This window comes from Ambystoma mexicanum, chromosome 10 (assembly GCF_040938575.1).
Source record: "Ambystoma mexicanum isolate Mex_15411 chromosome 10, UKY_AmexF1_1, whole genome shotgun sequence".
Taxonomy (NCBI): domain Eukaryota; kingdom Metazoa; phylum Chordata; class Amphibia; order Caudata; family Ambystomatidae; genus Ambystoma; species Ambystoma mexicanum.
Genome location: NC_090932.1, coordinates 1,638,533,266 through 1,638,557,951, shown reverse-complemented (window position 1 = coordinate 1,638,557,951; position 24,686 = coordinate 1,638,533,266).

Here is a 24,686-nt window from a genome sequence, read left to right as displayed (position 1 = left end):
GCGATTCCATCAGGGTAGGTGTATTTCAGGGGTGCGCGGGAAGTTCCACACGCGATTCCATCAGGGTACGTGTATTTCAGGGGTGCGCGGGAAGTCCCACACGCGATTACAGCAGGGTACGTGTATTTCAGGGGTGCGCGGGAAGTTCCACACGCGAAAAGCCTGGGTGCGTGTATTTCAGGGGTGCGCGGGAAGTTCCACACGCGAATAGCCTGGGCGCGTGTATTTCAGGGGTGCGCGGGAAGTTCCACACGCGAAGAGCCTGGGCGCGTGTATTTCAGGGGTGCGCGGGAAGTCCCACACGCGATTACAGCAGGGTACCTGTATTTCAGGGGTGCGCGGGAAGTTCCACACGCGAATAGCCTGGGCGCGTGTATTTCAGGGGTGCGCGGGAAGTTCCACACGCGAATAGCCTGGGCGTGTGTATTTCAGGGGTGCGCGGGAAGTTCCACACGCGAATAGCCTGGGCGCGTGTATTTCAGGGGTGCGCGGGAAGTCCCACACGCGATTACAGCAGGGTACGTGTATTTCAGGGGTGCGCGGGAAGTTCCACACGCGAATAGCCTGGGCGCGTGTATTTCAGGGGTGCGCGGGAAGTCCCACACGCGATTACAGCAGGGTACGTGTATTTCAGGGGTGCGCGGGAAGTTCCACACGCGAACAGCCTGGGCGCGTGTATTTCAGGGGTGCGCGGGAAGTTCCACACGCGAATAGCCTGGGCGCGTGTATTTCAGGGGTGCGCGGGAATTATCACACGCGATTTGGCTTGGTACGTGTATTACAGGGGTGCGTGGGAAGTTACACACACGATTAGGCTGGGTGGGTCCTCACAGGTGTTCCCTGTACACCCTCGACGGCCCCTGCAGGCAGCCCACAAAACAGGGGACTACCCTGCACACCTGCTCATGTCTCCCACCACCCCCAGCCCCCACCATCCAGGGGCACCCTCCACCAGGCCCCCACTCCTGTCTCCCACCACCCCCACCCCCCAGCAGTGCAGGGGCAGCCTCCACCAGGCCCCCACTCATGTCCCCTATCACCCCCACCCCCCGCCACCAGGGGCACCCACCACCAGGCCCCCACTCATGTCTCCCACCACCCCCACCCCCCAGCAGTGCAGGGGCAGCCTCCACCAGGCCCCCACCCATGTCTCCCATCACCCGCACCCCCCAGCAGTGCAGGGGCAGCCTCCACCAGGCCCCCACTCATGTCTCCCACCACCCCCACCCCCCAGCAGTGCAGGGGCAGCCTCCACCAGGCCCCCACTCATGTCTCCCACCACCCCCACCCCCCTGCCACCATGGGCACCCTCCACCATGCCCCCACTCATGTCTCCCACCACCCCCACCCCCCAGCAGTGCAGGGGCAGCCTCCACCAGGCCCCCACCCATGTCTCCCACCACCCCCACCCCCCAGCAGTGCAGGGGCAGCCCCCGCCAGGCCCCCACTCATGTCCCCTATCACCCCCACCCCCCCGCCACCAGGGGCACCCTCCACCAGGCCCCCACTCATGTCTCCCACCACCCCCACCCCCCCAGTCACCAGGGGCACCCTCCACCAGGCCCCCACTCATGTCTCCCACCACCCCCACCCCCCACCATCCAGGGGCACCCTCCACCAGGCCCCCACTCATGTCTCCCACCACCCCACCCCCCAGCAGTGCAGGGGCAGCCTCCACCAGGCCCCCACCCATGTCTCCCACCACCCCCACCCCCCAGCAGTGCAGGGGCAGCCTTCACCAGGCCCCCACCCATGTCTCCCACCACCCCCACCCCCCAGCAGTGCAGGGGCAGCCCCCACCAGGCCCCCACTCATGTCCCCTATCACCCCCACCCCCCCGCCACCAGGGGCACCCTCCACCAGGCCCCCACTCATGTCTCCCACCACCCCCACCCCCCCAGTCACCAGGGGCACCCTCCACCAGGCCCCCACTCATGTCTCCCACCACCCCCACCCCCCCAGTCACCAGGGGCACCCTCCACCAGGCCCCCACTCATGTCTCCCACCACCCCACCCCCCCGCCACCAGGGGCACCCTCCACCAGGCCCCCACTCATGTCCCCTATCACCTCCACCCCCCCCGCCACCAGGGGCACCCTCCACCAGGCCCCCACTCATGTCTCCCACCACCCCCACCCCCCAGCAGTGCAGGGGCAGCGTCCACCAGGCCCCCACCTATGTCTCCCACCACCCCCACCCCCCAGCATTGCAGGGGCAGCCTCCACCAGGCCCCCACTCATGTCTCCCACCACCCCCACCCCCCAGCAGTGCAGGGGCAGCCTCCACCAGGCCCCCACTCATGTCTCCCACCACCCCCACCCCCCTGCCACCATGGGCACCCTCCACCAGGCCCCCACTCATGTCTCCCACCACCCCCACCCCCCAGCAGTGCAGGGGCAGCCTCCACCAGGCCCCCACTCATGTCTCCCACCACCCCCACCCCCCCAGTCACCAGGGGCACCCTCCACCAGGCCCCCACTCATGTCTCCCACCACCCCCACCCCCCCGCCACCAGGGGCACCCTCCACCAGGCCCCCACTCATGTCCCCTATCACCTCCACCCCCCCCGCCACCAGGGGCACCCTCCACCAGGCCCCCACTCATGTCTCCCACCACCCCCACCCCCCAGCAGTGCAGGGGCAGCCTCCACCAGGCCCCCACTCATGTCTCCACCACCCCCACCCCCCAGCAGTGCAGGGGCAGCCTCCACCAGGCCCCCACTCATGTCGACCACCACCCCCACCCCCCTGCCACCATGGGCACCCTCCACCAGGCCCCCACTCATGTCTCCCACCACACCCACCCCCCAGCAGTGCAGGGGCAGCCTCCACCAGGCCCCCACCCATGTCTCCCACCACCCCCACCCCCCAGCAGTGCACGGGCAGCCCCCACCAGGCCCCCACTCATGTCCCCTATCACCCCCACCCCCCCGCCACCAGGGGCACCCTCCACCAGGCCCCCACTCATGTCTACCACCACCCCCACCCCCCCAGTCACCAGGGGCACCCTCCACCAGGCCCCCACTCATGTCTCCCACCACCCCCACCCCCCAGCAGTGCAGGGGCAGCCTCCACCAGGCCCCCACTCATGTCTCCCACCACCCCCACCCCCCAGCAGTGCAGGGGCAGCCTCCACCAGGCCCCCACTCATGTCGACCACCACCCCCGCCCCCACCCCCCTGCCACCATGGGCACCCTCCACCAGGCCCCCACTCATGTCTCCCACCACCCCCACCCCCCAGCAGTGCAGGGGCAGCCTCCACCAGGCCCCCACCCATGTCTCCCACCACCCCCACCCCCCAGCAGTGCACGGGCAGCCCCCACCAGGCCCCCACTCATGTCCCTTATCACCCCCACCCCCCCGCCACCAGGGGCACCCTCCACCAGGCCCCCACTCATGTCTACCACCACCCCCACCCCCCCAGTCACCAGGGGCACCCTCCACCAGGCCCCCACTCATGTCTCCCACCACCCCCACCCCCCACCATCCAGGGGCACCCTCCACCAGGCCCCCACTCATGTCTCCCACCACCCCCACCCCCCAGCAGTGCAGGGGCAGCCTCCACCAGGCCCCCACTCATGTCTCCCACCACCCTGCCACCATGGGCACCCTCCACCAGGCCCCCACTCATGTCCCCTATCACCCCCACCCCCCCGCCACCAGGGGCACCCTCCACCAGGCCCCCACTCATGTCTCCCACCACCCCCACCCCCTCAGTCACCAGGGGCACCCTCCACCAGGCCCCCACTCATGTCTCCCACCACCCCCACCCCCCCAGTCACCAGGGGCACCCTCCACCAGGCCCCCACTCATGTCTCCCACCACCCCCACCCCCCCGCCACCAGGGGCACCCTCCACCAGGCCCCCACTCATGTCCCCTATCACCTCCACCCCCCCGCCACCAGGGGCACCCTCCACCAGGCCCCCACTCATATCTCCCACCACCCCCACCCCCCAGCAGTGCAGGGGCAGCGTCCACCAGGCCCCCACCCATGTCTCCCACCACCCCCACCCCCCAGCAGTGCAGGGGCAGCCTCCACCAGGCCCCCACTCATGTCTCCCACCACCCCCACCCCCCTGCCACCATGGGCACCCTCCACCAGGCCCCCACTCATGTCTCCCACCACCCCCACCCCCCAGCAGTGCAGGGGCAGCCTCCACCAGGCCCCCACTCATGTCTCCCACCACCCCCACCCCCCCAGTCACCAGGGGCACCCTCCACCAGGCCCCCACACATGTCTCCCACCACCCCCACCCCCCCGCCACCAGGGGCACCCTCCACCAGGCCCCCACTCATGTCCCCTATCACCTCCACCCCCCCCCGCCACCAGGGGCACCCTCCACCAGGCCCCCACTCATGTCTCCCACCACCCCCACCCCCCAGCAGTGCAGGGGCAGCCTCCACCAGGCCCCCACCCATGTCTCCCACCACCCCCACCCCCCAGCAGTGCAGGGGCAGCCTCCACCAGGCCCCCACTCATGTCTCCCACCACCCCCACCCCCCAGCAGTGCAGGGGCAGCCTCCACCAGGCCCCCACTCATGTCGACCACCACCCCCACCCCCCTGCCACCATGGGCACCCTCCACCAGGCCCCCACTCATGTCTCCCACCACCCCCACCCCCCAGCAGTGCAGGGGCAGCCCTCACCAGGCCCCCACTCATGTCCCCTATCACCCCCACCCCCCCGCCACCAGGGGCACCCTCCACCATGCCCCCACTCATGTCTACCACCACCCCCACCCCCCCAGTCACCAGGGGCACCCTCCACCAGGCCCCCACTCATGTCTACCACCACCCCCAGTCACCAGGGGCACCCTCCACCAGGCCCCCACTCATGTCTCCCACCACCCCCACCCCCCACCATCCAGGGGCACCCTCCACCAGGCCCCCACTCATGTCTCCCACCACCCCCACCCCCCAGCAGTGCAGGGGCAGCCTCCACCAGGCCCCCACTCATGTCTCCCACCATCCCCACCCCCCTGCCACCATGGGCACCCTCCACCAGGCCCCCACTCATGTCTCCCACCACCCCCACCCCCCAGCAGTGCAGGGGCAGCCTCCACCAGGCCCCCACCCATGTCTCCCACCGCCCCCACCCCCCAGCAGTGCAGGGGCAGCCCCCACCAGGCCCCCACTCATGTCCCCTATCACCCCCACCCCCCCGCCACCAGGGGCACCCTCCACCAGGCCCCCACTCATGTCTCCCACCACCCCCACCCCCCCCAGTCACCAGGGGCACCCTCCACCAGCCCCCCACTCATGTCTCCCACCACCCCCACCCCCCTGCCACCAGGGGCACCCTCCACCAGGCCCCCACTCATGTCGCCTATCACCCCCACCCCCCCGCCCCCAGGGGCAACCTCCACCAGGCCCCCACTCATGTCTCCCACCACCCCCACCCCCCAGCAGTGCAGGGGCAGCCTCCACCAGGCCCCCACCCATGTCCCCCACCACCCCCACCCCCCAGCAGTGCAGGGGCAGCCTCCACCAGGCCCCCACTCATGTCTCCCACCACCCCCACCCCCCAGCAGTGCAGGGGCAGCCTCCACCAGGCCCCCACTCATGTCTCCCACCACCCCCACCCCCCTGCCACCATGGGCACCCTCCACCAGGCCCCCACTCATGTCTCCCACCACCCCCACCCCCCAGCAGTGCAGGGGCAGCCTCCACCAGGCCCCCACCCATGTCTCCCACCACCCCCACCCCCCAGCAGTGCAGGGGCAGCCCCCACCAGGCCCCCACTCATGTCAACTATCACCCTCACCCACCCGCCACCAGGGGCACCCTCCACCAGGCCCCCACTCATGTCTCCCACCACCCCCACCCCCCACCATCCAGGGGCACCCTCCACCAGGCCCCCACTCATGTCTAACACCACCCCCACCCCCCAGCAGTGCAGGGGCAGCCTCCACCAGGCCCCCACTCATGTCTCCCACCACCCCCACCCCCCTGCCACCATGGGCACCCTCCACCAGGCCCCCACTCATGTCTCCCACCACCCCCACCCCCCAGCAGTGCAGGGGCAGCCTCCACCAGGCCCCCACCCATGTCTCCCACCACCCCCACCCCCCAGCAGTGCAGGGGCAGCCCCCACCAGGCCCCCACTCATGTCCCCTATCACCCCCACCCCCCCGCCACCAGGGGCACCCTCCACCAGGCCCCCACTCATGTCTCCTACCACCCCCACCCCCCCAGTCACCAGGGGCACCCTCCACCAGGCCCCCACTCATGCCTCCCACCACCCCCACCCCCCAGTCACCAGGGGCACCCTCCACCAGGCCCCCACTCATGTCTCCCACCACCCCCACCCCCCGCCACCAGGGGCACCCTCCACCAGTCCCCCACTCATGTCCCCTATCACCCCCACCCCCCCGCCACCAGGGGCACCCTCCACCAGGCCCCCATCCATGTCTCCCACCACCCCCACCCCCCAGCAGTGCAGGGGCACCCTCCACCAGGCCCCCACTCATGTCCCCTATCACCCCCACCCCCCCCCGCCACCAGGGGCACCCTTCACAAGGCCCCCATCCATGTCTCCCACCACCCCCACCCCCCAGCCACCAAGGGCACCCTCCACCAGGCCCCCATCCATGTCTCCCACCACCCCCACCCCCCAGCAGTGCAGGGGCACCCTCCACCAGGCCCCCACCCATGTCCCCTATCACCCCCACCCCCCAGCAGTGCAGGGGCACCCTCCACCAGGCCCCCACTCATGTCCCCTATCACCCCCACCCCCCGGGCACCAGGGGCACCCTCCACCAGGCCCCCACTCATGTCTCCCACCACCACCACCCCCCAGCATCCAGGGGCACCCTCCACCAGGCCCCCACCCATGTCTCCCACCACCCCCCACCCTCCACCAGGCACCCACACATGTCCCCCTGCCCACAGGTCCTGACGATACTCAATCATGGCAGTAATGGGCAGCATACCCAGCACAAACACCCAGGCAAGGATTGCATCCGCCCACATAGTGAATGCAATTACATGATACAACCCCAATGGCAAGTATGTAAATGAACACATGTCCGTCACACACACATACACAACGGGTGCAAGTGAATGTCAAAACCCATATCATGACATGTATGAAACCAATGAGAAAATACCACAAGTGAAAGTTAAAAAAAACATGTATTAAAGATGACAAATAAGTAAACAAATCAAACATACAACAATGGGGATAACAAAATAAATGGTCCATGTCCGAGAACAAATGTAAAAATAAAAAAAACAAAGTAATCCAAAAACAAATATTGTCCAAAGCAATGTCATGTGGAAGGAAAATAATGAAAAACCATTTCCTCATGGTGAACACAATAATCAATAAAAAAAATGTTTCTTCAAAAAGCAAACTATATACACGAATATTCCAGGGTCCATGAGCCCAACACCATAAATGAAACCTACTACTACCTAATTAAAAAAATATCTACAAAAAAGTGGCCATTGTCCGAGCGGTCCAAAAAAATAAAAATGAATAAAGGAAACATAACACTAACTAACTAAATAACTATATACAAAGGCAGCGGGCAAGTCCTGCGGCTCACTCTGTGATGTTGCTGGCCAGGGCATCATCGAACTCCATGTCGATGTCCTGGAGGCGGGACTCTGTCCTGGCCCCGAGGTCTCGCAGGGATAACCCCATGTTCAGCTCAAACTCCCTGCGAGCTTCCTCGAGGCACTCAGCCCGCCTCAACGCCCGACGCATGGAGAACTCCGCCCTGACCATGGTGAGCCGCTCCTCTTCCGCCCGCTGCCGCTCCGCACCTATCCGCTGGGCCAACTGCTCCCACACGGAAGACACCACCATCCCAGGGTTGCCCTGCCCTCCGGCCGATGCCTGCCCCTCTGATCTTGATGGCCCCGAGCCATGATGCCTCCCACGTCGAGCCTGCTGCTGCCTCCGACGCCACTGCCTCTGCCAGCACGACGGCATCCAGGCTGATGGAAACCACCGACGCCGTCGTGCACATGCCCTGCCCGATGATGCTGTCACATCTTCCATCTGCTGGGGTCCAGTTGCTGTGTTGTCCACCCCTGCTGGACCTCCGACTCCCAACTGTGGCAGGGATGGGATCCCCACCGAGCTGGCTGCATTGGTCGGGGCAGGTCCACAGGGGGCCCTGGTGGCATCTGGGCCAGAAGACGGCAAGGAGAACGACTGGTGTATAGCCTGCACAGAGGAGGAGAGGGCCGCCAGATTGGCCAACACATGCAGCAAACCCCCGAACATGGCCGATCCCAATTGGGCCACGTCGGCACGGTGCACTTCGTGATGACGTGCGTGCTCCTCCCGGGAAGCATGCACGGCATCACGAATCACAGCTGTGCGCATCGCGACCCCAATCAGGACCTTCTCCACACGGCCTATGGGTTCCCACGTCCGCAGGTGGAGGGGAGTCAGGTGACATGGACATCCCCTCTACCTGCGGACGGGCCTGGGACGGGGCATCCCTGCTGGTGCATGGTGGTCAGCGACATGCACAGGCCCCTCCACGGTGACCTGTGCTGCCTCCTGCCCCTGGCCCTGGACTGCACCACTTGCACCAGCAGGGATGCCCCCACCAGGCCCCATGTGTGCCCCAGTGGCGGCCTCCTCCTCCTCTGTGCAAACCACCAACCTGGATGGCTCCTCACCGTCTCCCACCGTAGCAGGCCCCTGTGGGGGCTCACCCACCCCTTCCGCTGCAGCCGTGGGGGCATCCCCGCCGCCTTGCTCCACAGCGCCGTCTCCGCCCTCTTCTTCACTAGCCGCTGCGTAGAGGGAGACAAAGAACACAAGCATCAGGGTACTGTACAATGGTCCCCTAGACAGGAAGCAATAGCAGATGAGCACCACTGTCAAAGTACACTTCCATCATGTCCCTCCACAACACATGGGTCAGTCCAGCCAAAACACACACAGTAACAGGCATGGTGCATGCCATGGACATTTCCATGCATGTCCAATGGACTCTTGAAACATTCAATGATATGTAACTCACATGCATCATGGCTCATGCCTATCACATGCACACACTTCACCTCAGTCACATCCATCTGGCCCCAAACACACCAAACACAGCGGAAACAAGGGTAATTTGGCTGCTTCACTGAATCTGTGCATTGTCACACACATGTGTCATGCATCCATGGCATGCACAAGTCACAGACACGCAGGTCAGGCACACAGACATGGCTACCATATATGTACCTGGCATCAGCACCCATCCCTCACCCCCACCCATGTCCAGGTACAGAGACTGGCATTCTCTCATGTTCAAAATCTGCATAGGGCTCCCCATGCGGCATTTGAACACATGCAACAACCATGTGGGTCACACATCACTGGTCGCACATGCATTACTATGATGTCCCTGCACACATACATGCATACATGGCCTATGGCACACATACAGGCAAGTATCATAGAACCAGCACACCGCAACATGCCCTGTCTCACACAGTAATGCTTGGACACTTACCGCTCAACTCCAGACGGGCCTCCCTCTCAAGGATCTGGGCGTGGAGCGCTGGGCGTACGCGTTCCAGGACCCTCATCTGGATGGAACTCATGCGGCCCCGGCCCCCCTCCACGAGGCGCCGGGCCTTCACAAGGGTCCTGGACCTCAAGTCCTCCCAGCGCTTCTTGATCTTCAGGACGTTGCGGGTTGCCACCCCCTCCGTGTTGATGGCAACCACACAGTCGGCCCAGATCCTCTCCCGTCCTTCCTTGCTGGCGCGGGACGATCCAAAGAGGGCATCATACTGCCCCAGGACATGCTCCACCAGGACACCAACTTCGGTGGCAGTGAAGCTGGTGCCCCTCTGCCCCTCTGGCCTGGGGTTGCCACTGGTGCCAGATGTGGAAGTGCCCGACATGGCAACCCCAGAGGCAGGTGTGGGTGGGCAACTGGGTCCTGGGGCTGGGCTGTGGAGCGATGTAATCCCAGTCGGGAGTCTTCAGTTCCAGCAGGGGTGGACACAGCAACTGGACCCCTGCAGATGGCTGATGTGCAGGCACCAAATGGCAGGGCACGGTGGCAGCAGGCAGGCAGGCAGCAGCAGATGGCACGTGGGAGGCTGCTCGGGGCACTGGGGGGCAGTAACTCGGCCTTCTGGGCAGGAGCGTGGTCTTCCGTGTGTTTTCGCGTGGCCAGCTTGATACGGAGTGATTTGGCACGTGAAAATCCTGCACGTCAGCGTGAAATCCGAGGAAAGGCCCTTAGCGCGTAAGCGCGTCAGCACGCATACGCGATTCTATTGGACCAGAGTCCCTCAGCGCGTAAGCGCGTCTGTGACGTGACCCGCACGGGTGTTCCCCACTCAGCACGTGATGACGGAGCACACGTGGAAATACTGCACGTCAGCGTGTAATTGGACAAAAGTGCGCGTACACGCGATTGGCCTATGTACGTGTATTTCATGGGTGCGCGGGCACTTACACACGCAAGTACGTCAGCGCACCTGTATCCCGTGGTGCGTGGGAATTTCCACACGCTATTGGACTGGGAACTGGATTCCAGGGGTGCGCGGGTCACACGCTCGCCTAGAACACGCGCAAAGCATAAATTTGCGCACTTTAACAATAACAAGCTCAGACGCCAGGATGAACATACCGTTCCTAGCAGCAGTGGCAGTGGGCTACCAAAGGAGGAGGAGGAGGATAGTCAGGGCCGGAATATTCACACCCAGAACCAGCCTTTTCGGGATGCCTGATGACCAGGTGTATGGGAGGTACAGGTTTCCACCACACATAATACTGGACCTGGTGAGTGAGTGGGAGGATGACCTCACATCACCCACCCTGTGCTCCCAAGCACTCAGCCCCCTGGAGAAGGTCCTCAATGTACTGCACTTCTTAGCCACTGGATCATTTCAGCGGACAAGTGCCATAGTGGGTGGGGTGTCACAGGCCACCCAGTCACGCTACCTACACCAGGTCTTGAACATCATCACTGCACGCCCATCAGTCCGCAGGCACATATACCTGCCCAGAACACCTGCAGAAAGGCATGCTGCCGCCCTGGATTTTTACGGTGTGGCACGATTCCCCAAAGTGCTAGGTGCCATCGACTGCACCCATGTGGCTCTACGTCCCCCCAGGGCATCTGAGCACATCTATAGGAACCGCAAGCACTGGCATTCCATCAACGTGCAGGTAGCATGTAATGCCAAGGGAATCATCACCTCAGTATATGCCAACTATCCCGGGTCCACCCACGACAGCTTCATTTACCGAATGTCCACCCTAAGCCGGGACCTAGAAGCTGGGCGGCATGGCGATACATGGCTGCTTGGTGAGTATTTATGCCACTGCACATGCATGCATGTTGGATACTGAGCAAGGTCACAACCCCACCAATGATACCAATCACCACCTCCACAGGGGACAGTGCCTACCCTCTCAACCCCCACATGATGACGCCAATTCGGAACCCCACCACGCCACCCGAGGTAAGATATAACACAGCCCACATTACGACCCGGGGCATAGTGGAGCGCACATTCGGAGTGCTAAAGTCACGCTTTCGCTCCCTTGACCGTTCTGGCGGCCAGCTGTTATACGCTCCCCCAGTAGTGTGCAGGATCATAGTGGCAGCATGTGTCCTGCACAACGTTGCAACACGCCGGGGACTGGCCGTGGACATGGTGGTGGCCCCACATCCCCAACCACATGCACAGCCGCTGCGCATGGGAGGGGAAAGGGCACGGGGGGAGGCAGCCCGTACACAGCTAGTGGCTAATTACTTCACATAGAAATCACACCCCTGTGGAGTGCACACTGCCCTGGCACATTCCATCTGACAATCAATGATGACTCAACCTGACACTGATCCTGAATGTCTGGAGTATGAACCGTGAATACCATATCAGCCTGAGATTGTTCACCTGGAAGTGTCACAATGTGTGCATCCCTACCCACACAGACACCACCAATGCAGTTTTGTGGAGTTACACGTTCAAGCAGCTAAAAAGAATACCCACTTGCAAAATGCAACAAGAGGACAGTGCCATGTCAGCCAACCCAACCCCAGCACCGCCACACGACACACCGTGCCATGTCATGCTATTTGCAGGTAAACAAAGTAATCCCCACAACATGACACTAGTGTCACTATGTACAGTGTCCCTATTAGAAACCTGCAACACCTGAAATGCTCACAGCAATGCCGGACCAACAACATACTTGAGCACGTACTACCATTAACATGACATCACAAATGTTACATATTAGTAGTCTCAACACCTGGAAATGCCTGCACTCCCACCACTACCAACTGTGCAGTGTTGGCGCCATGTAGAGTTGTAGGTGCACTGCTGCCAACATGGACCCCATCTCCAGACTAGAGGTCCTTGTGTAGACATGAGGAAGGGACCTGCAAATTGGGAGGTAGACACAGAAGATGAGTTACACATCAATGCAACATGCAGTGTACAACACAACAGCAATATGCACTAGGAATGTATAGACAGTATTGACTACAGACTGCCCACACAGCTCATGGGAGTCCAACGTCACTGTGTAATTCACTGTCACTTGGGCACACCCTTTGCAAGCCCATGGAAACGGGAAGCAGGACGTGTGTGTGACTCAAACCCAAGCATCTGAACCAAATACATTACAAGCCTGCATGTGCCCAGCCACAATGCAGCGTATGCCCACAGGAACCACGGAAGCCAACAGATCGTCCCAAAAAAATAGGGAATAAAATAAATAAAAATAAAAATAAAAATAAGAAACAATCAAAAATGGCCATTGATGGGCCCGGGGGGGTTGGGGAGGCCACCCAGGAGGTCCGAGGACAGGATGCACACCAGAACCCACCTGCGTGGATCCTGGGAAGATAAAACACCTCCATGGGCTCATGGCCCACACGGCTACCCTATTGTGGGAGTATCACTGCTGTCGCTATTATCACCCTGTGCAGCTGCATCCGGAGGTGGTTGCACTATGGGAGGCAGCCCACGCAAGGCCCTAGTCTGCTCCTCCTTGGCTGCAAGCATGCGGGTGTGGTAGGTCTGGTTCTGGAGGATGAGTGTGCGGAGGTCCCCATGCAACAACTCACGGGATGCCCGGACCTCCGCCCTCGTTGCCTGCATCTCAGCTGAGAGCGTACGGGTGAGACGCTCCAGCTGCTGTTCTGTCCTTTGGTGTGTTGAAGCCTCAAGCTCAACAAGAGTCGTCCTGAGGTGAAGGAGCTCCTGCCTCAGGGCTTCCCTGTGGCCCTGGGACTCAATGGAGATGGCCTCCTGCAGAGTCGCCAGTGCCGCCCGCCTGTCCCTGTTGGACCCCAACATGTCCTCCCTGTGTGACTGGCAGATGGAGTCGGTTGCCTGCTCTAGTCGCTCCATCAGCCTTTCTGGGGGGACAATGGAAGTGGCCACCCTATCCATGGCCTGAGCCATCATCTCGGATGATGCAGCCTGTTGGGTTGCCATACCGTAAATGGATTGCTCCCATGCGGTATTGCCAGGTGGCGTACGGCCACCACGTCGGCGGGCACCACACCTGTCTGGGGCAAGGCGAACTGCGCCTTGCTGTGCCGGCACTGCCTGAGGCTGCAGGACTGCATTCCCCCTCTGATCTGCTGGCCCAGGAACAGGATCAGATGTCGCGGAGTGTGACCCTGCATCCGTAACCATCAAAGGCGTAGCTGCCAACACTGACATCCCCATGGAGGGTTCTGACCCTTGTGCAGGTGGGTGAGACAGAACAGAATCCCTCCCTGGAACACTCACCTGCGACGGCACGTAGGTCTCATCCGAATCAACACCTGAGTACAGCTCGGGGGAGGTGCAGCCAGAGACACCCCTTGAGAGCACGACCTGCAGCACTTGTGGGTTCTCCCCCACCACCACACCATGTCCCTCACTGGTGGTTGGTCGGCCCTCGGACCCCTCCTGGGTCTGCACCATCTCCACAACCCCAGCAGTATCAGGTGCGTCTTCCCCTGCAAAGACATGAAAACAAAGAAATGGAAACAGGCATTAGCACCATGGCACACAATGAGGGCTGAGAAGCAAGAGAACCAGTACTTGATTGACACATGTCCCACATGACTAAAACCCTCCCATGCATGCACCCTCACTGCGTATGAAGGGCATGCAAATGGCACACACTGATGGCACCAAGATTGAAGATGAACACATTTTCTGCATGCGGCCTGGCAGTGGCATCACACATTGGCCTGTGATTGCCAGGTGAAACACACATGCCATCACACAGATGGCATGTACCATTGCTATTGAGTGAAGATGGAGAGGAGGGCAGCACCTATTCATTCAGTCCAGTTCCCGCATGTAATTGCTTTTCTAATTCTAACAGGTCAGATTTTTCACCTGGAGCTGCCAGTCTGAAATGGTCCAATTGCACAGGGACATGTGTGTACAAATGATATCCAGGTAACAAAGTCACTCCACTTTATCATAGCCATGTCAGACATGTGACTAGTGGACAGCGACATGGCTAGTAAAAGTGGGGGAATGCAAACAATCTGACTGAATGAACAGTGAAAAATAAGCAACTATGTAGTGGCAAGGTGACACTTCAAGGGCAACTGGCGTGCAGTTGGGCTAGATGTCTACTGTTGGCAGAAGGGATACTGCTATGGCCAAATGCAGCTGCGCAGGAAGTATTGCATGAAGAACATGGCTGACCCATACGACTCAGGCGCACACACTCTCACCTGGCACACAAACAGAAGCCCTCACACACACACCATGCACATGGATGACACACACATTACCGGACAATGCCTTCGTAATCAGCCAGATCTCCCACACCTTGGATCTGTTCCTCCGTGACGTAGGTCCCAGCCACTGACTCATGTGGAGTGAGTTCCATGTCTACTACTGGAGACCCACCTCCAGTCACTAGAGTTGCGGCATGACTTGAGGCCAGCTTACTCTTTGCCCTGCGCTTTAGGTCATTCCAGCGCTTATAGCAATCATTGGCTGTGCGCCTCACGATTCCAAGGGCACTTACGATGTCCGCAACGGTCTGCCAGTGTGCCTGGCGTTGTGCAGGTGTGGTCTTGGATCCTGCAACAATGACCATCTCGTTGTCATGTCCGGACACATACTCGACAAGTGCATTCAGTTCGTCATCCGTGAAGCTGGGCTTCCTGGATGGGCCGGACTGTCTAGCCGTGTCTGGGGCATCAGCCTGTGCCGGACGAGCACTCTTCCTCTTCTGCTTGGAAGGTGGTGGTGATCCTGAGTGTCCTGCGCCGCGCTGGACACTAGGGGCAGGAGCCCTGGTGGACTCTGTATCAGGAGTGTGGGATTGCACACTCAACATGGGAGTTGGTGCAGGCATTGGCTCTAGTGTGATGGTGTCAGGGGGAATGTCAGCAGCATGGACTAGGACCAACACTGTCCTGGCTGGGTGTGTGAGGGCTGGGGTGGATGGAGCCGCAGCTGTCCCTGCAGCCTCTCCGCCCTGCCTCCTTGGTGCAGCAGATGACCTTGCTGCCCCAGATCCACGTGGCATGATGGCATCAACGTGCACCAGCGCACGTGTCGTAGCCCTGCTGACCTGGAAGTCAGCCATGGAGTCAGCCAGGTCTGGTGCCACAATGGGCTGGTCCAACAAGGGCTGAGCATGGATGGTGTCAGCCACATCAGCCTCAACGGGAGGGGGGGAGGGGAGGGATTATGGGTGCCCGTGACTGGTCCTCCACACATGGGGGGACAGGCTCACCCTGCAAGTTACGACCACGTCCCCTACCGGATCCACCACGGCCACCACTTGTGGCTCTTCCACCTTTGCCACCCTTACGGAATCCTCGCCTCCCAGCCATGGCACTGATGTTAATGTGCGTATGGGAGTGGATGTAGACTTTTGTCCTGGGCAATTGTGGGTCAAAGGGGTTGGGTACCAGATGGTAATTGTACCCTAGTGCTCTAGCAAGGCTGAATGTAACCCCTGGGGAAAGATGACGGGTCACGCAACGCACAGGAGGCCCAAAAAAGGGAGATGACGTGCACGCAACCCCTCCTAGACCACGTGTGCAGAAAGAAAAACCTGCACTACGCTGTGGCACCCAGTAACACAAGAATGAACGTATGCGTGTCACACGCAGCCTAGAATGACCTCTGAAGGGGTAGGCTACACACGGGGCAAGCACAGATGTTAGATACGTGCGTGACTCACCGTCTGCCAGGTAAAAGAGCGTGTAAAATGAGCGCGTTTGGTTGGCAACACCCCCGCCAAAAGAAGATATGTACGCTGTCTGAGGAGACAGGACAACAGTAGAAGGGAACACTGTTTGAGGGAACAGGCCCAGGTAAACCAGTACAAGAGAAAAAATAGAAAAAGCTGTCAGAGGTAACAGGGAGTACGAACTTGAAACGCCGTGAAGTAAATCACGTGTGAAACGACAAGAAGTACAGAATTCACCCACTAGCTCTCCACGAAAAGCAGTACAAGGAATTGGTGTTCTACACGTACCTTATATGCAGGCCCACACGTACAGCGTCACTTACGCGGCGTGTACGTGCTAGGCCCATTCCCACCAATTACACGCTTTGTCACTTCTGCGTGTAGGTCCATTTGCACCAATTACACGCTTTGTCACTTCTGCGTGTATGTCCATTTGCACCAATTACACGCTTTGACACTTCTGCGTGTAGGTCCATTTGCACCAATTACACGCTTTGACACTTCTGCGTGTAGGGCTATTTCCACCAATAACACGCTTTGACACTCGGACGTGTCACGCAACTTTTTCCTACGCGTGCACGTGACTTCATAGACGCGCATACTCGTTTACGCGCTAAGGGCCTTTCATCGATTTACACGCAGACGTGTGGGATTTTCACGTGCAAAATCACTCTTTACGTATCAAGCTGTCCACGCGTTCACACACGAAAGACCACGCTCCTGCCCAGGAGGCCAAATTACTGCCCCCCAGAGCCCTGAGCACGCTCCCACCTGCCATCTGCTGCTGCCTGACTGCCTGCTGCCCACGTGCCCTGCCATTTGCTGCCTGCACATCAACCAGGGGTGCTGTTGCTGTGACCACCCCTGCTGGAACCAAAGGCTCCCGACTGCTTTTCTGTCGCCCCACAGCCCATCCCCAGGACCCAGTTGCCCACCCACTCCTGCCTCTGGGGTTGCCATGTTGGGCACTACAACATCTGGCACCAGTGGCAACCCCCGGCCAAGGAGGCAGAGGGGCACCAGCTTCAGTGCCAGGGAAGTTGGTGTCCTGGTGGAGGATGCCCCTGGTGGCTGGGGGGTGGGGGTGGTGGGAGACATGGCTTGGACATGGGTGGGGGCCTACTGGAGGTGCCCCACAGCGCTGGGGGGTGGGGGTGGTAGGAGACATGAGTGGGGGCCTGGTGGAGGCTGCCCCTGCACTGCTGGGGGGTGGGGGTGGGGGGAGACATGAGTGGGGGCCTGGTGGAGGGTGCCCCTGCACTGCTGGGGGTGGGGGTGATAGGGGACATGAGTGGGGGCCTGGTGGAGGCTGCCCCTGCACTGCTGGGGGGTGGGGGTGATAGGGGACATGAGTGGGGGCGTGGTGGAGGCTGCCCCTGCACTGCTGGGGGGTGGGGGTGGTGGGAGACATGGGTGGGGGCCTGGTGGAGGGTGCCCCTGCACCGCTGGGGGGAGGGGGTGGTGGGAGACATGGGTGGGGGCCTGGTGGAGGGTGCCCCTGCACTGCTGGGGGGTGGGGGTGGTGGGAGACATGGGTGGGGGCCTGGTGGAGGCTGCCCCTGCACTGCTGGGGGGTGGGGGTGGTGGGAGACATGGGTGGGTGCCTGGTGGAGGGTGCCCCTGCACTGCTGGGGGGTGGGGGTGATAGGGGACATGAGTGGGGGCCTGGTGGAGGGTGCCCCTGCACTGCTGGGGGGTGGGGGTGGTGGGAGACATGGATGGGGGCCTGGTGGAGGGTGCCCCTGGTGGCGGGGGGTGGGGGTGGTGGGAGACATGGATGGGGGCCTTGTGAAGGGTGCCCCTGGTGGCGGGGGGGGTGGGGGTGATAGGGGACATGAGTGGGGGCCTGGTGGAGGGTGCCCCTGCACTGCTGGGGGGTGGGGGTGGTGGGAGACATGGATGGGGGCCTGGTGGAGGGTGCCCCTGGTGGCGGGGGAGTGGGGGTGATAGGGGACATGAGTGGGGGCCTGGTGGAGGCTGCCCCTGCACTGCTGGGGGGTGGGGGTGGTGGGAGACATGGATGGGGGCCTGGTGGAGGGTGCCCCTGGTGGCGGGGGGTGGGGGTGATAGGGGACATGAGTGGGGGCCTGGTGGAGGCTGCCCCTGCACTGCTGGGGGGTGGGGGTGGTGGGAGACATGAGTGGGGGCCTGGTGGAGGGTGCCCCCTGTGGCTGGGGGGTGGGGGTGGTGGGAGACATGGGTGGGGGCCTGGTGGAGGGTGCCCCTGGATGCTGGGGGTGGTGGTGGTGGGAGACATGAGTGGGGGCCTGGTGGAGGGTGCCCCTGGTGGCTGGGGGTGGGGTGGTGGGAGACATGGGTGGGAGCCTGGTGGAGGGTGCCCCTGGATGCTGGGGGGTGGGGGTGGTGGGAGACATGGGTGGGGGCCTGGTGGAGGGTGCCCCTGGATGCTGGGGGGTGGGGGTGGTGGGAGACATGAGTGGGGGCCTGGTGGAGGGTGCCCCTGGTGGCTGGGGGTTGGGGGTGGTGGGAGACATGGGTGGGGGCCTGGTGGAGGGTGCCCCTGGATGCTGGGGGGTGGGGGTGGTGGGAGACATGAGTGGGGGCCTGGTGGAGGCTGCCCCTGCACTGCTGGGGGATGGGGGTGTTGGGAGACATGGGTGGGGGCCTGGTGGAGGCTGCCCCTGCACTGCTGGGGGGTGGGGGTGCAGGGGGACATGAGCAGGTGTGCAGGGTAGTCCCCTGTTTTGTGGGCTGCCTGCAGGGGCCGTGGAGGGTGTACAGGGAACACCTGTGAGGACCCACCCAGCCTAATTGCGTGTGATAATTCCTGCACACCCCTGTAATACACGTACCTGGCCAAATCGCATGTGAGAATTCCCGCGCACCCCTGTAATACACGTACCCAGCCGAATCGCGTGTAGAACTTCCCGTGTACCCCTGTAATACACGTACCCAGCCAAATCGCGTGTGATAATTCCCACGTACCCCTGTAATACACGTACCCTGGCCAATCGCGTGTAGAACTTCCCACGCACCCCTGTAATACACGTACCAAGCCAAATCGCGTGTGATAATTCCCGCGCACCCCTGTAGTACACGTATCTGGCCAAATCGCATGTGAGAATTCCCGCGCACCCCTGTAATACACGTACCGAGCCGAATCGCGTGTAGAACTTCCCGTGTACCCCTGTATTACACGTACCCAGCCAAATCGCGTGTGATAATTCCTGCGTACCCCTGTGATACACGTGCCCTGGCTAATCGCGTGTAAAACTTCACGCGTACCCCTGTAATACACGTACCCTGGCTAATCGCGTGTATAACTTCACGCGTACCCCTGATATGCACGTTACCCGCTTTGCGTTCCTTGTTTGGCAGCCCTGTAGACTGGTCCAGGGTTAGCGCAGCCCTTTGCGATGATTTAGCGATTTTGATGGCTTTTCCTTGCGCGAGGGCGTTCTTGGGGGCGTTACTGGCGCTGCTGCAGGGTCGCTGCGATACTCTGCGCCACGGCTGGTTTGGGAGCCTAAAATCCATGAATACGCTGTGCGCGGAAATCGGTTTTAGCGCACGTGCCTGGCGCAGACAATCGCACGCGGACACTCTGCGCCAGCCGCTTGCGACACTTTTCTGCGAAATTCTATGAATTACCCTGTAAGTTGTGAAATGCAGCATTTCTTCTGTGTGAGATTGTGCATTCCTGCCTGCCAGCCATGAAGGCCTACTACCAAAAACCGGGACCACTGCAGTTTCCAATGGGAAGATAATCTTGAGAAAGGGGGACAGAGCACCAGATACTGGGACAGTCCCGGCAGAACCAGGACGTCTGGTCGCCCTGTGCATGAGGAATGTCTGGAGTGGAAGATGGATTCCAAATTGTGATTCACTCTTCCAGATTTCAGGACTAAGAGGACCACATCCACCTTTTGCTTAGTATTTTCCGATTGGGGTTTCACGGTGAGCAGGTTTTAATTGGGCTTAATTAGCTTCGAGCAGATTGGAGAAGTTGTACTCAGCTGGACGTCCCAGCTTTCGGCGCAGAATACCTAGCCCACCCATCCATAGTGCAGGCAGCAGCTGGGATGTCCACATTTCCTGGCCCATGAAACCCTGAAGGTCCACCCAGTGCTGGGCGCGCTCCGCCTTCCTCCAGGTAAGGTCTGAGATGGTGGCGAGTAGCAAATTCAGCACTTTCAGTCGCATGTAAACTCTGGGGGTGGTCTCTTGCAGGGGATGAGGCCTAACGGGGGCATGTAGCTTAGGTAAGTGCCGACACCCTGCCAGGCATTCCTTTGCAGCGATCCACACCCTCTTACCTGCGGTGTGAAGCTGATGATCCCTGCACCTCCCAGTTAAAGGGATGCCTGGCGGAGGTTGGTGCCACAATCAAGGAAAGCGAAGTTGGGCTGCTGGAATCCAGGGCCATTTTCTTTAAGTATGAAGCTCTTGATCACCTGCGAGAACTTCAGGCTTTAGAGAAAAGACCTTGGCTTCTAGCAGTCTGATCAGCTGGAGCTACTAGAGGGGTTTTTAGGTATGGCTTCTAGCAGTCTGATCAGCTGGAGCTACTAGGGTTTTTTAGGTAGTCGGGGCAGTGCCTCATCACAGCAAAACCGTTCTGAGACACCTGGCTCTGCTTCACCCAGCCCCGGGCCCACTTAAAGCCTGAGTATTTTGCATGCACGGAGTGCAGAATGTGTTTTGTGAATGTTGAGTAGGTTTATGGAAGAGGTTTCCAGAAGTGGTAGCAAGACCTGAGTCTACCCGGTAGATCAGGGTTCTGCAACCTGTGGCTTTCCAGATGTTTTGGACTACCGTTCCCATGATGCCTCACCATTGGCTATGCTGGCTACTGCTGAAAGGAATCGGTGTCCAAACACATGACAAGCCAAAGTTTGCAGACCCCAGTGGCAGATGGATGATATGATCGAGTGGTTTTATTCTATGACCTCTTACCTGAAACTGACCAGAGGCAGGGAATACATGGACTTCCAATTGTACTAAAATGTCTCCAGTCAGTTTCATGTGACAAAGGCTTCTTCCAAGGCATTATGATAAGGTAGAGGGACTCACTCTACTCCATTCCCAAGCCCGCAGAATGCCACATGGGCATTCTTGTCACCAATGCTTTTTAATCCGTACATGGAGAGGCTGGGAGCACATGTGGCCGGCGTGGCCTTTCACAGTCGCCACGATGTGGACCACACTCAACTTCATCTCAGAGAGCCGGCACTCATGGACATCACGTGGGTGTCTGTCGCAGGGCCATACAGCCAATTACAGAGATTAGTGGGTGGACTGCACACCAAACCATAGACTATTAAACTTGACAATCACATTCTACATAAGTGCTAAGTGTAACAGGAGGAGCTATTAGTGAAATACACTTTAACATAGTGTTTAATAGAAGCTAGCTGTCAAATGCGCCCTGCTACCTCAGGGTCTGGTGCGCACAATAAATAAATAAATAAATAAACAAGGCCATGAAAACTTTAAGAGAGACCACAAATACTGACCTCCACGAAATTGATATCGATAGAATACATGAATTCTCTGATTTTAAAATAGAATGAAAACCAAAATAAATTGTGTAGCAGAAGAATATTTTCAAAATTGAAAAGCAACGCGCGTTTGTGAAAGTGCTTGTCAAGTGCTGGCCCCCTGCTCTGCTACTCTCCCTGGAATACCAGACGAAAGGGGGAAAAAAGTAATTGGTTTATCTAAAGAGTTTTGTGGACTACATAACTACGCTATGGGCTGTATCTTGCTGCTGTAGTCTTCAAGCTACTTGTACTGCCCTCCTTTGTTTTTGTCTTAACTCTGCAGATAACTCTGCAGATAACTCTGCAGATAAGCCCTGCAAAGATACTACAGTGCCTAGCTCTTATGACTTGAAAGGTGATATTTTCATAAACAAAAGTGGTAACCGTATTCACTGGAATGCACCCAACCTTGCCAAGGCTAAAAATGCAGCTGATAGGCTAATGCCTGTTTTTATAAAGCAATTTGTAGACTCTTGTGCCATCAATACAATTATACAGTAACTGCCTTTTCGTCACCGATTGCTAATGTAAAAGAAATCACCAATAAGCGTAGAAACTGTAAAAGTCCTTATGAGCGTAGTATCAAGATGTACAATAAGTGATTCTAGGATTGTTTTTGATTGATTGATATTTTATTTCTATCGCGCTCATACACAAGTGTTTCAGAGCGCGACCAGGCAGGGAACGGGAACAGGGGAGAACAAAAACAACGATCTTACTAGGCCCAGTGACATTGAGAACGCGCAAGTGCAGGGTAGAGGGAGAAGGGGGAGAAGTGCATGGAAGGGGGAACAAAAGGAGAGTGCAGAGTGAGAAGGAAAAAAAAAACTTGCTTTTCTTTGTTGCAGCAAAGAAGCAGCTGCGTGCTGATATCTCTGAATTTCTATACCCTACCATTGGTATTTACAGCTCTACTGGCAACACCAATCATGTTAAACTTGCTAAAATGAAATATCGGCGATGGCAAAAAGAGCATAAAATGAGAAGTAATAAGGAAAGATGGCAACAATATTTATCTTGCGATCTCTAAGAACACCACTGAACTCTGGAAAGTAATGAGGGGGGCTGCTAAAAGTGGCATCCATAAACTGTGTTCCTGAACCAGCATGGGCCGCCCATATTGACTCCACATTGGGTGCTATTCTGCCAGTAGATGCCAATGCAGTTATGCCGGATGTGAAATGCGATCGCAAGGCAATGAACTTAGACATCATGATAATAATTGAGCGACTTGACAACTCCCGCGTGGCGGGTCCAGATGGCACATGTAACAACCTTCTTAAATTGTCACCGGGCATCAGGGCTCATGCTTCACATGTTCTTTTTGTCCACATCAGAGGATTTGTAAAGCTACTTGGTACATGGCGGGAGAGCCACATACTACCTGTCTATAAGAAGGGTCCTTGGAACGTGCCAGCAAACTACCGCATGTTAGCAATGCTGGACATAACGGCAAAGGTTTTCGCAAAAGTAGTTTTAGTTGAACTTAACTCACGGATAAAATGGAAGGATATTCTGCCCCCATACCAGACTGGCTTCAGAATGCAATCCACAACGTTCCATAATCTGTTAATATTGGTTTCAGCCGTTGAATAGGCATGGTTGAGAAGGGAGACTGCAGTATACTGTGCGTTTATTGACTTCAGTGCTGCCTTCGACATAGTGATGAGGAATAGATTATGCAGGAAATGAGTGGCATGCAATATTCCACCCGGGTTATTAAACATGCTTATGCTACTTCATACTAACACTAGTATAAGCGTCCATCTTGATGTGGCAGGCAAACCATCTGCATGTATGTCAACACATAGAGGTGTGAAACAGGGCTGAACCTCTACCTTGCAGACCTGAAACACGTGTTTAGTCACTTGAAAAATTGCACAGTGAAAGCAGGCACCCAATCAAATGGCTGGCTCGCCTATGCAAATGATCGACTATTAATGGACCGTATAGTACACCCAAGAGGTTGCAACGTATGATCGATGCACCAGGTGAACATGCCGATACTAATGGTCTCAAAGTAAACATTAAAAAAAGTAAGATCATGGTGTTCTCTGGGAAAAACAAATCGAAAAACAGAACGGCATGGATGTTGCCTGGGTGGAAATTTGAGTGTGTCAAATCTTATACATACTTAGGTATCCATGTTGAGGACACCCTGCGCTGGGATGTGTATTGGTCTGAAACGAAGGTGAAATGTATGAAATCTGTAAACAACTTAAGTTCCTTTATCGGACAGAATGAGGGTTATACAGTCTCTATGATTCTGTTGCTATATACCTCGAAAATGCTGCCGGTATTGAAGAATGGTATTGAAATATGGGGCCATAAGTATGGTGATGAACGAAAAAAATGTGACGCTAAAATGTTCCGTGAATTGTTTAGAATGCCGCAAGTATTGTCTGTTGAATTTCTGTACCTTGAATTGGACCTAAATGGAATATCGTTTGACTTTATCTTTAAAGCTCATGTGTTTAGAAAAATTGCTACTGTTAAACAATGACACGATCACTGTAAAATATGTACAGGCCTTCCTATGTCTTAATAGATGTCACACGATGGGAACTATGGGTAAAATAATGGCGCCACACAATCAGTGGCATGCCGGCTTGGAGGGTGGATTTGTACCTAGTGTTGGATATGTAGCGAAACGTTGGTTAAGAAAAAAACGATCTGGCTTTAGCTACGAAAATAACTATGCACAGCTATCCACCAATACTAACAGTGGTCCTTTTATTCAGTATAGATCTGCTCGCGAATGCAAGCCCACCTACATAACTGCCTACCCGAGAAGTGCTATAATAAGACAGTGGACCTCATTACGAGTCCGGTGGTAACCGTGCTGGCAGACTCGTATTACCATTCCGCCTACGTGATTGCCGGAATCAACGGGGCATTACAACCCCGGTGACCCGGTAATTCCGGAGTCGGAATTATGTTAATCCCCATTCCCATGGAGTTCCATAGGACTCCATGGGAATGGGGAAGTGGAAATACCGGCACCATGCTGTAATGGTGCCGGTGTTTCCATG